At 47.8% G+C, this 12,852-nt stretch overlaps 1 protein-coding gene and 1 pseudogene across 1 annotated transcript in view; one reads left to right on the top strand and one right to left on the bottom strand.

Moving 5' to 3' along the window:
• Sptbn1 (spectrin beta, non-erythrocytic 1) overlaps positions 1 to 12,852 on the top strand; it is a 127,377-nt gene that overhangs the window by 15,700 nt on the left and 98,825 nt on the right.
• Positions 726 to 1,184, bottom strand: LOC119807559 (annotated as a pseudogene).

The following is a 12,852-nucleotide window of genomic DNA, read 5'->3' as shown; positions in this document are numbered from 1 at the left end:
GTGTGTGTGTGTGTATTTGCTTGAGTATGATGGGTTGCTGCTGTGCTGAAGGATCAGTTGGTCTCTTGTGTCTTGGGTGTCAGTCTCATAGATACTAATGAAGGTTTTGAGCACTTTAACGAAGGCTGGCATTGTACAGCTCACAGCCCCGACACTAGTTATGACTGATGAGTGGGGGTTCACTCGCAGCTCTCCAAGCAAGTGGGAGGCTTGGAGGCGGTTTGGAGTCAATAACTAATTTATGAGGCCTTTTGTTATAAAAATGAGATTTGGCAGGATTCCCAGCAAAGTTCTCATTTCTTCAGGTTGGAAAACAGGACTTGGAGGGATCGGCTGACATCTTTGGGAACACACGTGAGGAGCATGTGATTCTTGATCCCCTGCCCAGCCGTGTGTTTTCCTTCTGTCTTTATTGAGACTCTTTAATTGTGTTTAAAGCTAATGACCAAAAGTGTACCTTTCATTAGTATTAACTGCGCGCACACTGTTACGGAACAGGTGTCTGGACCGTTTTAATGTTGTAAAACTGAGGGACAGCTAGCCAGTCACTCTCCACTTCCGCTCCGCCCAGCTCCAAGCACGCTCCAGCTTCTGTGTTTCCATGAGGTGGACCACTGTTTCGTGTAAGTGGAGCAGTACTTTTCTAGTCATCATCGTCATCATCATCGTCATCATCATCATCATCATTACAAGGGTGAACCCTGATCTTTCTTGAGATAGGCTTATCAGTAGGATTTCTGGTATTGAGCATGGGTACCATGACCTCTGAACCTTCTGGATTCACAGCGACAGGTGTCACCTACGAGCAGGGGCCAATCACACTGGATTAGAATATCTTTGATCTCCTTCTTAGAGGCCTTACCCACATATTTTTGGCAATAAGCCACCAGGACTTTGGAGACGGACTGTAGAATAACATAAATTTGGGCCACAAAACCACCACCCTTCAGACGGGCCCAGGACCTGGATATTCACACCAACAAATTGCTCCTTGCCCAGAAGCAGAACGGGCTCCTGTAACTTGTTCTGCAGCGTGTGTGACTCCATCTCCAGGGGGCATCTGTTTGCCTTGATGAGCCTTTTCCCCGTTTGCAGTGCACCACGACGGTGGCTATCTTCTTGCATCCAAAGACTTGCATGGACTGCAGTGGACCCTTGGATGGCGTAGCTTTGAGTACAAACATGAGCCTATTTTCCTAGTTTTGACTGGCTTTTTGAATAACGTAACACCTTCAAGGTTTATCCATGTGGTAGCTTGTGACAAGATTTCATTTTTAAAAGCGGAATAATAACCTAGTATATACATGTGTATAACTCACCCTCTTTTCTTTTTGTCATGTATGACTGTAGGTGCACATGTGTGTACATGTGTGTGGAGAAGTTATTCTTCAGGTGTTATTTTTCAGGTGCCGCCCACCTTCTTGTCTAAGATAAGGTCTCTCATTGGTTGGGAACTTGGCAACTAGGCTGATTAAGATCTATTTGTCTCTATCTCCCCCCCTCCCTGCCCTGTGCTAGAATTATAAGCACACACCACAACTTTGCTTTTTAATGCAAATTAGTGAGGTCCCCATGCTCACCTGGTAAGCATGAACTATCTCCCAACCCATATTTTGTCTGTTCTTCTGTTGACTCAATTTTGGGTTTTCTTGTACTTCTTGACTGCTTTGTCACGTTACAATAACAGGGAGGTGTAAATAATACTGTGGAGACGTGCTTTCTTTCCCAGACATGGGATGTCTATATCACATGGTGGTTCTGCTTTTAGGTTTTGAAGAACCTCATACTTTCATGTGCTGGGATCATTGACCTTCCTCCACTAGCTTAAATAAGTTCCAGGTTCCTACATGTCCTCTACTGGAGCTTTTATAAGATGATTTAAGACCAAGCAAGATGGTACAGAGAGCACTCAGGAGTCGGAGACAGGCGGATCTCTGAGTTCGAGGCCAGCCTGGTCTACAGTGCGAGTGCCAGGGCAGCCAGGGCTACACAGACAGAAAACAACAGCAACAACAACAAAAAAGATGATTTAAATGGGGTATAAGGGGAGACTAGGTGTAATTTGGTGCTTTCCTAACATGCCCAAAGCCGTAAGTTGGACCCCCAGAATCGCATAAACCGGAAATGGCTGGTCTTGCCTGTAATCTCAGCTCTCAGAGATGGCAACAGGAGGTTCAGAACATCCACATCATCTTCAGCTACAGAGGAGCTTGAGGCTAGCCTGGGCTACTTGAGACTTGAGTAAAGAAATGGGTGGGTAGAAGAGAAAAAGGCATCATTAGGGTTTCACATCATGTTTTTCTGGGTAGATGGTAATTAAAAAGATGATAAGCTCCCTCTGGACTTGCTAGGAACAGTACAGGAAAGGTCAGGTCAAGATGGAACACTGATCGAAGGGGTCTTTGAACAGTAAAGTGTTAGGGACCCATGGTCCTCACTAGGCCCAGAGGATGCCCTGGAGATGGGAAACTCTTTGAGCTGGTTCAAGTTTAGCATGAAGGGACACAGGTGATCCCTTCTCTGCTATTTAGTATGGTTTGGCTGGCTCTCTCGTGCTGTTGGGTTCTGGAAGGTCAACGGAAGAGAGGATTATGATGAGCTTTCTGGAATTTTAGGTCCTGGGCCTACTTTGCAGATTAGATTCCTGAGAGAAGTCCCCGCCCCTTCCTCTGTACTTTCTGTTTGCCCTGGGCTTGTTGAAGAGGCAGCAGGAGCCAGAAGGCCTGCTGTGCAGCCCTCTGTATGCCAGCCGCTTATTTTGTCACACAGCTTTTACCTCGCTTTTATAATGTGTAGCTAAGGATGATTGGCTTAGATAGGTGGATGCTGAAAAGGAATTTCTGACACCTGAGGAGTTCTCTTGTCTTGTAAATATGAAGGACTGAGGTGTGGACCTGCGTGTTACATAGGGTAGAGCAGGCTCTGTGGTGTGTGGGGCTAGCTCAGACCTGCGTGTTACACAGGGTAGAGCAGGCTCTGCAGTGTGCCCTATGGACCTAGCCCCACCATGAAACCTTGCCCCATTGAGGCTTCTGAAAGAGCTACATGGTTCTGAGTAACTGCTTAGGTGTCCCAAAGCTGCTCAGGATATATTTCTTTTTTTTTAATGATTTATTTAACTTTATGTTCATTGGTGTGAAGGTGTCAGATCTCGTGGAACTGCATTTTCAGACAGTTGTGAGCTGCCATGTGGGTGCTGGGAATTGAACCCGGGTCCTCTGGAAGAGCAGTCAGTGCTCTTAACCGCTGAGCCATCTATCCAGCCCCTCAAGATAATATTTCTAAGAACGCCATATCCAGGAGACCTGAGATTCTTCTCTTTTAGATTTCTTGGTTTTAGGAAGAGTATAGGCCAAGCTAAGGATCCAGCTCATGGTTACACAGCCGGTGTCAGAAGCTGATAGTAAAATCCATGTTTTCTCTTTTAGAAATTGGTACACTTCCTCCATTTTAACTAAGTAGGCAAGACTGGCACACAAGAAGAGATAAGTAATAATCTAAGGCGGTGGTAGGTGCCAGAAGGGAGGCTGGTGCTTCCGGTGTGGGCTCTTTGAGAAGGAGCCAGTGGGTATCACAGTCACAGCTGGTGTAATCTGGGAAGCCTTCCTGGAGGAGGGAGAGCTGTAGATTATATATCTACAGATGATAGTTTTGAGCTGTTCCCGAAGGATCATTAGATTATAAAATGAGAGGAGAAGGGGCACCAGGGGCAGCAGACTGGGAGAGCTTGAGGCAGTTCGAGGGTGCTGAGTAGGTAGGGCAAGCTGTATTTGCTGCTTTGCCCCTGTCGTCCTGGCATCCTGAGTAGGCAGCTTATTTGGGAACACCACTTTCTTCCTGCTCGTTTGCTTGGGCACCTGTCCAAAGCAGGTGCACTGGAAGTTACCAGCAAGAAATTACCTTTTTAAAACAGGAGAAAATAAAGAGAAAAGGATTGTGGTATTTTCTAGAGGAGGGTCTCAGAAGTACCAAAGAGTATTGAAACCTGGAGCCTGGCTTCCACCAAAGAGGCAGCTGGCGTGCCTTGTTGCTCCTGAGTGACAGGGCCATCCGTGAATTATTTAGACCCTGGACTCAGTGTCTGCCGAGCAAAATCCTGTGGGCAGGAGCCTGTGTTATCGCGCTGAGAAATCATCCGAAGCTCAGGTGGAGGAAGAGCTGACTGCGTCCTGGAGATAACTGCGCATGCTCCCTGTCCCTGCGACCCACACTCTCATTAGCGTGACGCGTGTTGACAGATTAGGCCAGGAACAACATGAAACTCACATAGGAATGTAGGGCGTTTATGTAGGGAAAACCACTCTGCTTAGATCTCCCCGCAGTGAGGACAACCCAGGTGTAGATCTATTTGATGATGCTTGCTGTCGTTCTCGCCGTCGCCATTGCTGGCCCGTCGCTGGCGGCGTGTATTTGCATCTCCCAAACTTACTTCCCTGCCTACAGAGGAGAACACACTGGCCTGGGGAGGGCTGCTGGGACGGGCCAACCTGGGCTCTCCGTGGACAGGGCATACTCCGCTCTGCTCCGAGGCCCGTTTTGATGCTAAAGCCTGTGCCCTGTCACACTCTTGATTCTTTTTCCTCACCCTTCCCGGTGCCTGTTCAGTGTGGTTTCTTCACCTTTCCTCTTTACAGTTCCTGGAAAAGCTGCTTTGGGTGTGGATACCTGAGAGCAGGGCCAGATGAATTTATATCCCTCTTTCTCATTCACTTTCAAACTATGCTGCCCAGGAACAGTGCGTTCTCCTGCCCCATAAGCCCCTCTAAAACTCGGTCCCCATAGCTCTGACCATGACCACCGGTGTGCATTGCCCTTCCTCCTCTGTGTAGGTCAGAAGAGCAGGCCTGTTTCTCGAACATTCCTCAGACCTCTCTCTTTACAGAGTACCTGGAGGGAGGACCCAGGTCTCTTGCCAACTGGTAATACATTCACTAGCTTAGCAACACCTGTTTGTCAAAGGTGGGGCCTCTGGCCTGGGGTGTTCTTTTGTCCATATAAGGAAGGTTTGCCTGTGCGATAAGAAATGACTCGGATCCGTTTGGTTAGGGTTGAAGGCTCCGGAGACTGCTTTCCTTTCCCAGCGCCTTGGTGCTTGTTACTAGTGAGGTCAGTTCTGACAGGACCAGTGGAACGAGGTAGACAGACAGAGGGTGGAATGGGCGGGATTAGGTTGGCGGTGCTCTGGTAGTTCAGATTCTGTTGTGTGTGTATGAAGGGCATGGGAGGCAGACGGGAGAATGAGAACAGTCCGTACCCCAAGGAGCAGAGCTAGTAGTAATTGCTACGGGTGGAGAAATACCTTTACCTTTTCTTTCAGTTTTTCTTGTAGTTTTCCTAAATCCTTCATCCCAAAGTACAAAGATGACAGCCTGGCCCCAAAGGATTATTAGCCTTCGTAAAACATGGGTAACTTGTTCATGCTTTGTGAGTTACTGTTCGGTAGTAATAAAGAGTTTTGCTTTTTTTTTATATTTATTTATTTATTATGTATACAATATTCTGTCTGTGTGTATGTCTGCAGGCCAGAAGAGGACACCAGACCTCATTACAGATGGTTGTGAGCCACCATGTGGTTGCTGGGAATTGAACTCAGGACCTTTGGAAGAGCAGACAATGCTCTTAACCTCTGAGCCATCTCTCCAGCCCGAGTTTTGCTTTTTTTAATTTCTCTCTGTGTGTTGGTGTGTGTGAAGGGTGTGTCTATGCGTGTGCGTGCACACACACTCATGATTGAGCACATATATTGAGGTCAGAGGACAGTTTGTGGGGGTTAGCTGTCCCTCTCCCATACATGGGCCCCTGATGTTGAGCCTAAGTCATCAGGCAGGCCCTCACTGTTACCTGCCAAGCCATCTTGTCTGCCTCTAAAGGAAGATTTTGACTGTGGCTTTGCTGGTGGGGGAGGTCAGCAGGAGGGAATGGGCTCCGTGGCTACTTAATGGAGTAGGTAGGCCAAAAAGGTAAGGCGGTAAGAACCGGCCGGAGGAGCAAGGTAGAGCAGGTTGTGGAAGGGGGGTGTGATGTGGGCCTGCTTCCTGGACCCAACCGTTAATGGAAGAAGGGTTCTAGTGATAGCATTTCTGTTTGCTGAAAGGAAAAGCTGCAGGGACATTGTCTGGGGTTGCCCGTCACAGGAACTTGATGGTAACAGTTGTAGGCCTAGCGTGTGGGAGGCTGAAGCAGGAGGACCACTGGATTCCTGGTCAGCCTGGGCTACAGAGCATAACCTTGCCTTAAAAAAAAAAAAAAAAAAAAAAAAAAAGAGAAAAAAATTGAAAGGCAAATCTGGAAACGGTAGTGTAAAGCATCAAAGAATTCAGCCAAACTGTTTATGTGAAACCTCATTTTCTTACTCTGTCTTTCAGCTCTGGGTTGGTTTTCTAAATCCTGGGATCAGATGTGTACAAATGCCTGTCCCAGTCTAGCATTTGGCCATCCTCTCCCGGACATCTCCAGTCTTGTTAATGTTTGGACTCTCAGGAAATGAGCATCCAGAGTTTACCCTTTCAAGTTTGTGTGATGCAGGAAAAGCATTCATCTCCCCACCCCAGGACAGCACAAAGGCTCTCAGAGCGGAGGCCTAATCTCACCGCCTGTGTTCTCATTCACGGCATACGCACTAAACTCCGCAGAATCTTAGTGTGCAGATCCATCAACTATGAAAAGAGGAACAAAACCAAATAAAACAAATCCCATTCACAACAGAGCTTTCCAAGTAGCAAGTTTTGTGTGAGCTAGTAAAGAATGTGTTGAACTCTGACCTAAAGCCGATGTGGTGGAGGTTTGTGTGTGGAGACACATGGATTTTAGACTTACCTTGCTGTAGCCTTCCAGCTTTTCTAAAAAGCTTAGAGACCATTACTTAGTCAATGAGATAGACTAAGAGAACTGAAGAAATGAAGATCTGGAGAGTGTACAGGACTCGGTCAGTCTGGGCATGGATCTGTTAGCTCCTCTACTCACCATCTGCAGCCCTGCTTAAGGAAAGCCCGTGTGCTGTATGTACAGAGACCACCATAGGGTCAGTCACGTGAGAAAATGGGCGTGAAACTTTTGTTTCTCAGGTTTTGAGATAGGGTCTCACTCTGTCACTTTGTCTGGCCTGGAACTCTGTGTTGACTAGGGTGGTCTCAGACTCACAGAAAAATACCTCCACTGTTTCCTAAGTGCTGGATTAAAGGTGAAGGTCACGCACTCACCCAGCCCATGAAAACATTTTGTAAGCTACACAGTTTGATGGTGGCTTTATGACTGTCTTAGTTACCTTTTTATTGCTGTTAAGAGACACTGTGACCAAGGAAACTCAGAAGGTTTTTTTTTTTTTTTTTTGAGCTTAGAGTTCTAAAGGGTAACTCCATGGCCATCCTTGGAGAGTGGGGGCATGACGGCAGGCAGGCAGGGTGCTGGAACAGTAGCTGAGAGCTCACATCTGATCCACAAGGAAAGGCAAAGAGGGAGAGGGAGAGGGAGGGGGGCAGACACTGGAATGGCTTAGCCTTTTGAAACCTCAAAGCCAACCTCCAGTTGTTCTACTCCCTCCAACAAGACCACACCCACACTCCTTCCTAAACAGTTCTACCACCTAGGTAGATTTGACAAGCAGTCAAATCTCTGATCCTGTAAGGCTCTTCTCATTTAAACCACCACAAGGATCCTTCATTGTATATGAGGACCAGTAATTGAAACTAAAGCTATGACATTGAACCCAAACTTGGGCACTCATGTCGCATAGGAATACTTTTAGGATATACAGAAGTTTTCATGACTATATATTCTAACCTGTCTGGTTTATGGGTAAAGACTGCATTGGCATCAACCTTTCTTGGTAGATGCCAGTGCACAAAATTAGGAAGTTTCTTGTTGGCACTTGGATGTCAGGATGAATCTTTGCACTAAATACCCTTCTTCTGATTTCTTACTAATTAATACCCCGTTGCTTCTCTTTGCTTCTGTCTGCAGATCACTGCACAAACTTAGCTATACCCTTTCTCACAGACGCCGCCGCCTGTGCGAGGCTTGAGTTGTTTTCTTCCTGTAGCTGCCTTGCCAGCCGTAACTGTCTGTGCTTCACCTTGGAAGCTGGCTGCAGTTAGAGAACAGGCTCAGTCATTTATCAGACCTGGGTGAATAGTGGCACTGTTTAGATGAGAAAAAAGACGAGATGAACTAAAATTGTACACTCCGTTACGACAGAAAGATGGGTAAATATTCTGAAAACTCTTCTCTTTATTGTCCCCTTTGGCACGCCACATTCCCTGCATCAGTCCTAACTAATATCCTGGAGATATTACTTCTGAGGTCACTGTAAATAAAGCTATGGACTAGACCTTGGGCCTTTTGCTTCATTCAGGTACAGCAAAGGTTCCCATAAGTTCTTTTCCTCTTGATAACATCATCCTTTCCCTGACCAAAGCTCTGCCTCCTCTTGGCTAAGGCTGATGGCTCCACCCTTGAGCCATCTTCTCAATTTCCTCTTCTACCTGTGCCAACTTAGGGCTGGCTGAAACTTTTACAGACTTCAGGCTTACCTAGGCCCTGCTTAGGGTCTCTTCGCCTGGCTCTCTGATGTCATTTACAAGTCTGTGTCACCTTTTCCCTTTACTCCTCCAGGTAACCAGACCTTTGCTGGTTCTGACCCATTGGTCTGATCCACCCCTGGCTTACTGTCTGCCTCATTTCCCAGTCCCGTTGGCAGCGTGTGATGCTGTCCCTTTCCTTTCCTCCTTGGGTGTCTTCCCTTTTTGGATTTTCATTCTGTGTATGCACTGGTGGTTTTCTTTCCATTTTTGGCCGTGTTGGGGGTAGAGTCTAGCACCCCTGAGTGTAGACAGAAGTACACCTGAGCTATAGCTACGGTCACTCACTGTTTTCTTCTTCCAAGGCTGTATCTTCCCCAGATCCCTCCTTCGCTGCTTGCTTTATTCCTCCCTTCCTCGGTGTAACCCCACCAAATCAACTGTTGTCTCTGCTCCAGAGTGTGTCTGCAGCTTTGACCTCTCCTTCTGCATCCTTGACCACTGTGGATATGTCACCCGGGGTGTTGCAGGTGACTCTGAGTTGGCCTGCCAGAAGGGAATGTTCATCATTCCTTTTTTAGACCCCCCCCCCCCAGCCAGCCCTAACGCCAAGTTTTCTTGACTATCCTTTGAACATCCCACATTCGATTCGTTACCAAAGTTCTTCAGGTGAACTCTTACGTCAGTCCGTTCCTTTTTAACCCTATTGCCACACCCTCGTAGCTCCTTTGACCTGGGCAGTTGCAGTAATCACCCCGGAGTCTTGTAGCCTTCAGTCTCTCTTATCTACCAAGTTAATCACTGCTGGAGCCCAGGGTAGATACTGTTCTCCTCTGGCTCAAGATTCTCCTCTGTTTCAAAATTCTCCAAGCCTATGCTTGATTCTAGCTTATTTGCGTGCTTCTCTGCTTCTCTCCCAAACCAACAGCTCCTTTGTGCTCCTGCTCGCCCGCCACATCGCCTGCCCTACCCTCTGGCAGTTACATAAGGATGCCCCATCCTTTCTCTAGGGTAGTGCTATCTACCAGGGTTCCAGGGACAAGTTCAGATGCCACTGTATCCTGGGGTGCTTCCGAACTAGGTGTGGCCTCCTTCTTCTCTGAACTCCTCATGTATTCTTTAGTATTCGACTATTTGCCTGTAATTTGTCCCATGCTATTTGTCCAGCAACTCTCCCGGTTATTTTGAATCCTCTAAAAAATAATGCGGGCCTTGCACATTTGGAGTGTTACAAATGCAGCCCAACTGATAGTGGAGAAGTCACGTCTCCGGCTATCCTCGACTTTCTCCCAGCTGCTGACCTCCACCCAGAGGTGGTCAGGTGGGCCTGCAGAGTTGTGTCCCATGCTGGCTTGGCCCCATCCCACCAAATGGATGTTCCTGTGGGGTTACTAAACCCTTCTTCATCCTCAACACCTTTCTTCCTGGTACTTAGATCCATTCACTCTGTGTGGTTTAGCTTAGCTCTTAGGATTGGGTGTGACTGTACTACGCCTTGCCTTTCCATTACACTGCATGTAACCTGGCTAATTAGAAAGCTCACTTAATGTACTTCCCCATACCAGAGAGCCTATGAGGATGATAACTGAGTGTGGACTCAACAAGTTCTTCCCTAAGTGGGTTAAATTTTAAAAAAAGAAAAAAAGGAAAGAAAGAAAAAAAGAAAATGTTATTAGTGGGAGTGGGCAGATCATTTTGTAACCTCATTTTCGGTGATATAGCTGGACAATCAGAGTGACTCTTCATATCGTTGGCATATTTAACAGTGAAGTAGGCCCCTTGAAATAAAGATCCCCCCTTGAAATAATCCCCATTATACTTTGTATGTGATGGGAGAGAGAGCTAAGGAGAGGTGACCTTTGAAAACTACATACCTTCAGCTGTGATGGCTTTATAGAGACAGGTTTTATTTCTCAGTATTAACAGCTGAGATTGAGAGTCCAAGGTTTCTTATAAGACCATGGGGTAATGAGGAAGCTTGACTGTCTCCAAAGTTAGTCTTTGAGAATCTTAGACCAAGAACATCTTCCAAAGCCTAGTGTTTTACTGTCTTGTCTAGCTTCAATTTCACTGACAGAAACAGGAGGGCTTTAGAATGGTCTACATCTTGAATGTAAAAATGTCTTTCGGTTGGACCTGCCTTGGGAGCCAAAAGTTGACAATGTGATTATTAAAAACACAGTTCTGTTGCTAAAAAAAAGTTGGGACTGCTGAGAAGTGGGTCGTCAGCAGGCTTTGCCATTCTCTCTGGCCCTGGTCAGGGTGCATCATCTTGTGAACTAAAGTGAGGTTCGGGCTACCTCTTCGGTGCACTCTGGTGTCCTTTAGGAAGGAATTTTTGAATTAGAATCTTGCAGACCAGGTTAGCTTAACCCGAGCATCAGTGCGCTGAAAATTACCTTGTGCTGTGATTGCTACCGGGTTTCAAGCTGGAAACGCCAAGTTTAACTGCCAGTCGTTGTGAGGGGAAAAGTGGGAAGAGGATAGGACCAGAGCCAGTTATTTCCTGTCGATGCATTTTGATCACGTTACTTTCTACCTAGGATTTCTTTTTGGTAGACGTGGGTGAGAGAAGCAGCTAGGAAGAACCAAAAGTTTAGAGGTGCCTGTAAACAAATCAAAGTTCGATTTAAAGGCGATTGCTGTTCTCTTCCACAGGAATGTAAAGTTCTCAGGATAGGGGATTCTGGGAGGTGTTTACCTGTGTACCTTCCTCCCACAATGCTTTGCACCGCGGTGCCCTGATAAACCTCCCTTGCATAGAGTTACTAACAGGGCTCATCACTTCGGAAATGTAATGCAGTAATGGCAGCTTGTCTGCGGAGGAGAGTCTCCGGCGGGCCTAGCTCTCGTTTCTGCGGGCTGTACCCTGCAGGGTGCCCAGACTGACTTTGTTTGACTTACGGTGGCGCCTAGCTGGGCCGCACTCGCGCTGGGCGCCCGCGCCGTGGCTGCCGGCGCCCAGGTGCACAGCGGCTGGGGCTGCGGAGCTCCGACCCGCCTCTGGGCCCTGCACCCCTTTTCAAATGATAGTAATCGCTGACTTTTCCGTTAGGCGGGGCCGCTCAACAAAACGCTGTAATTCCAGCAGCTTTGTGGGGCCTGGCCGCACGGGTCTGGGTCTGCAGGGTCGGCCTGCGTGCGCCCTCCGCTTGAGTCGGCCTGCGTTTCCTCCACATTGCTGTTATGCTAATCAGGTGACATCACCGCGCAGCTCACCGCAGCTCCCGATTAAATTACAAACCGGCAGCGGGCGGGCAGGCAGGCGGGCGGGCGGGAGGTGTGCGCTGCTCTGCGAGCAGGAGTGCAGCGTGCTTAGGGGTTGGCCATATTTAAAATATTTTCCAGTAGGATCGTGCCTCCTTCCTTCTTTCCCTTCTTTCTCCTCCCGCCTCCCTCCCGGAAAATTTATTTCTAGCTTCCAGGCAAGGGCCACACAAGGAAGGAAATCCATAGGGGATTAGATGTTGGGGTGGTAATTCGACCGGTCTAAGGTGGACTCTGCAGCCAACTTTCTATCAGATCACGCTGCACCCATTTCCGACCGACCGGAATGCGACTGGCTTGAGGTCCAGCCCTTTCTCCTGGGCGGGAGCGGAGCCGCGGAAGCTGCTTGGAGTTGGATGGGGGTAGAAGGGGGGCCGGAGCAGATTCCTACTGTGCAGCCGGCCTGGACGATAGGTCAGGCATAATGGAATTGCAGAGGACGTCCAGCATCTCCGGGCCGCTGTCGCCGGCCTACACCGGACAGGTGCCTTACAACTACAACCAACTAGAAGGGAGGTTCAAACAACTCCAAGGTAAGTCCTCTCTGCCAAAGGCCAGGCCTGCCTGGGGGTGTTTGGAAGGGATCCTGGTGCTTTGTGAAACTTTATTTCTGCCTTATGGTTGTGACCCCAGTGGAGATAGCAGTCACACAGCCTCAGGTTGGCTGTGAAAACCTCATTGAGGCGGTAAAGGAAGCTCTAGAATAGCCAGCCACCATTTGGAGTCTTCCTCTCCAATCCCTTTTGGTTCTAGGCTCTAGTTGTCAGGTATCTCACCTTCAGTTGTACATAAACATGCAGAAACACACACCCTTCGGATTTTAGGAGATTAATGTTAATAGATCCATTAGTATATATTTGGCTCCAGACCGCCTCTTTAACTCCCTACCCCCGGTCCCTTACCTCCGGGAGCACTTAAAGGTGTAAAGTGCACTGCCCCAGACCCAGTCCTGTAGAACAATAGCAAAGGGGAAGAGGGAGTGGTCTTTTTGTCCTTAAGTCTTAGGTAAATTACAGTTTTTGTTCCAAAGCCTAATTTTAACTCTTGACATATTATGTTGGGGGAGTGC

Source organism: Arvicola amphibius, chromosome 1, assembly GCF_903992535.2.
Source record: "Arvicola amphibius chromosome 1, mArvAmp1.2, whole genome shotgun sequence".
In the NCBI taxonomy this organism is placed as follows: Eukaryota; Metazoa; Chordata; class Mammalia; order Rodentia; family Cricetidae; genus Arvicola; species Arvicola amphibius.
The sequence above is the reverse complement of the archived record's forward strand: the minus strand, read 5'-3'. Positions and strand labels throughout refer to the sequence as shown.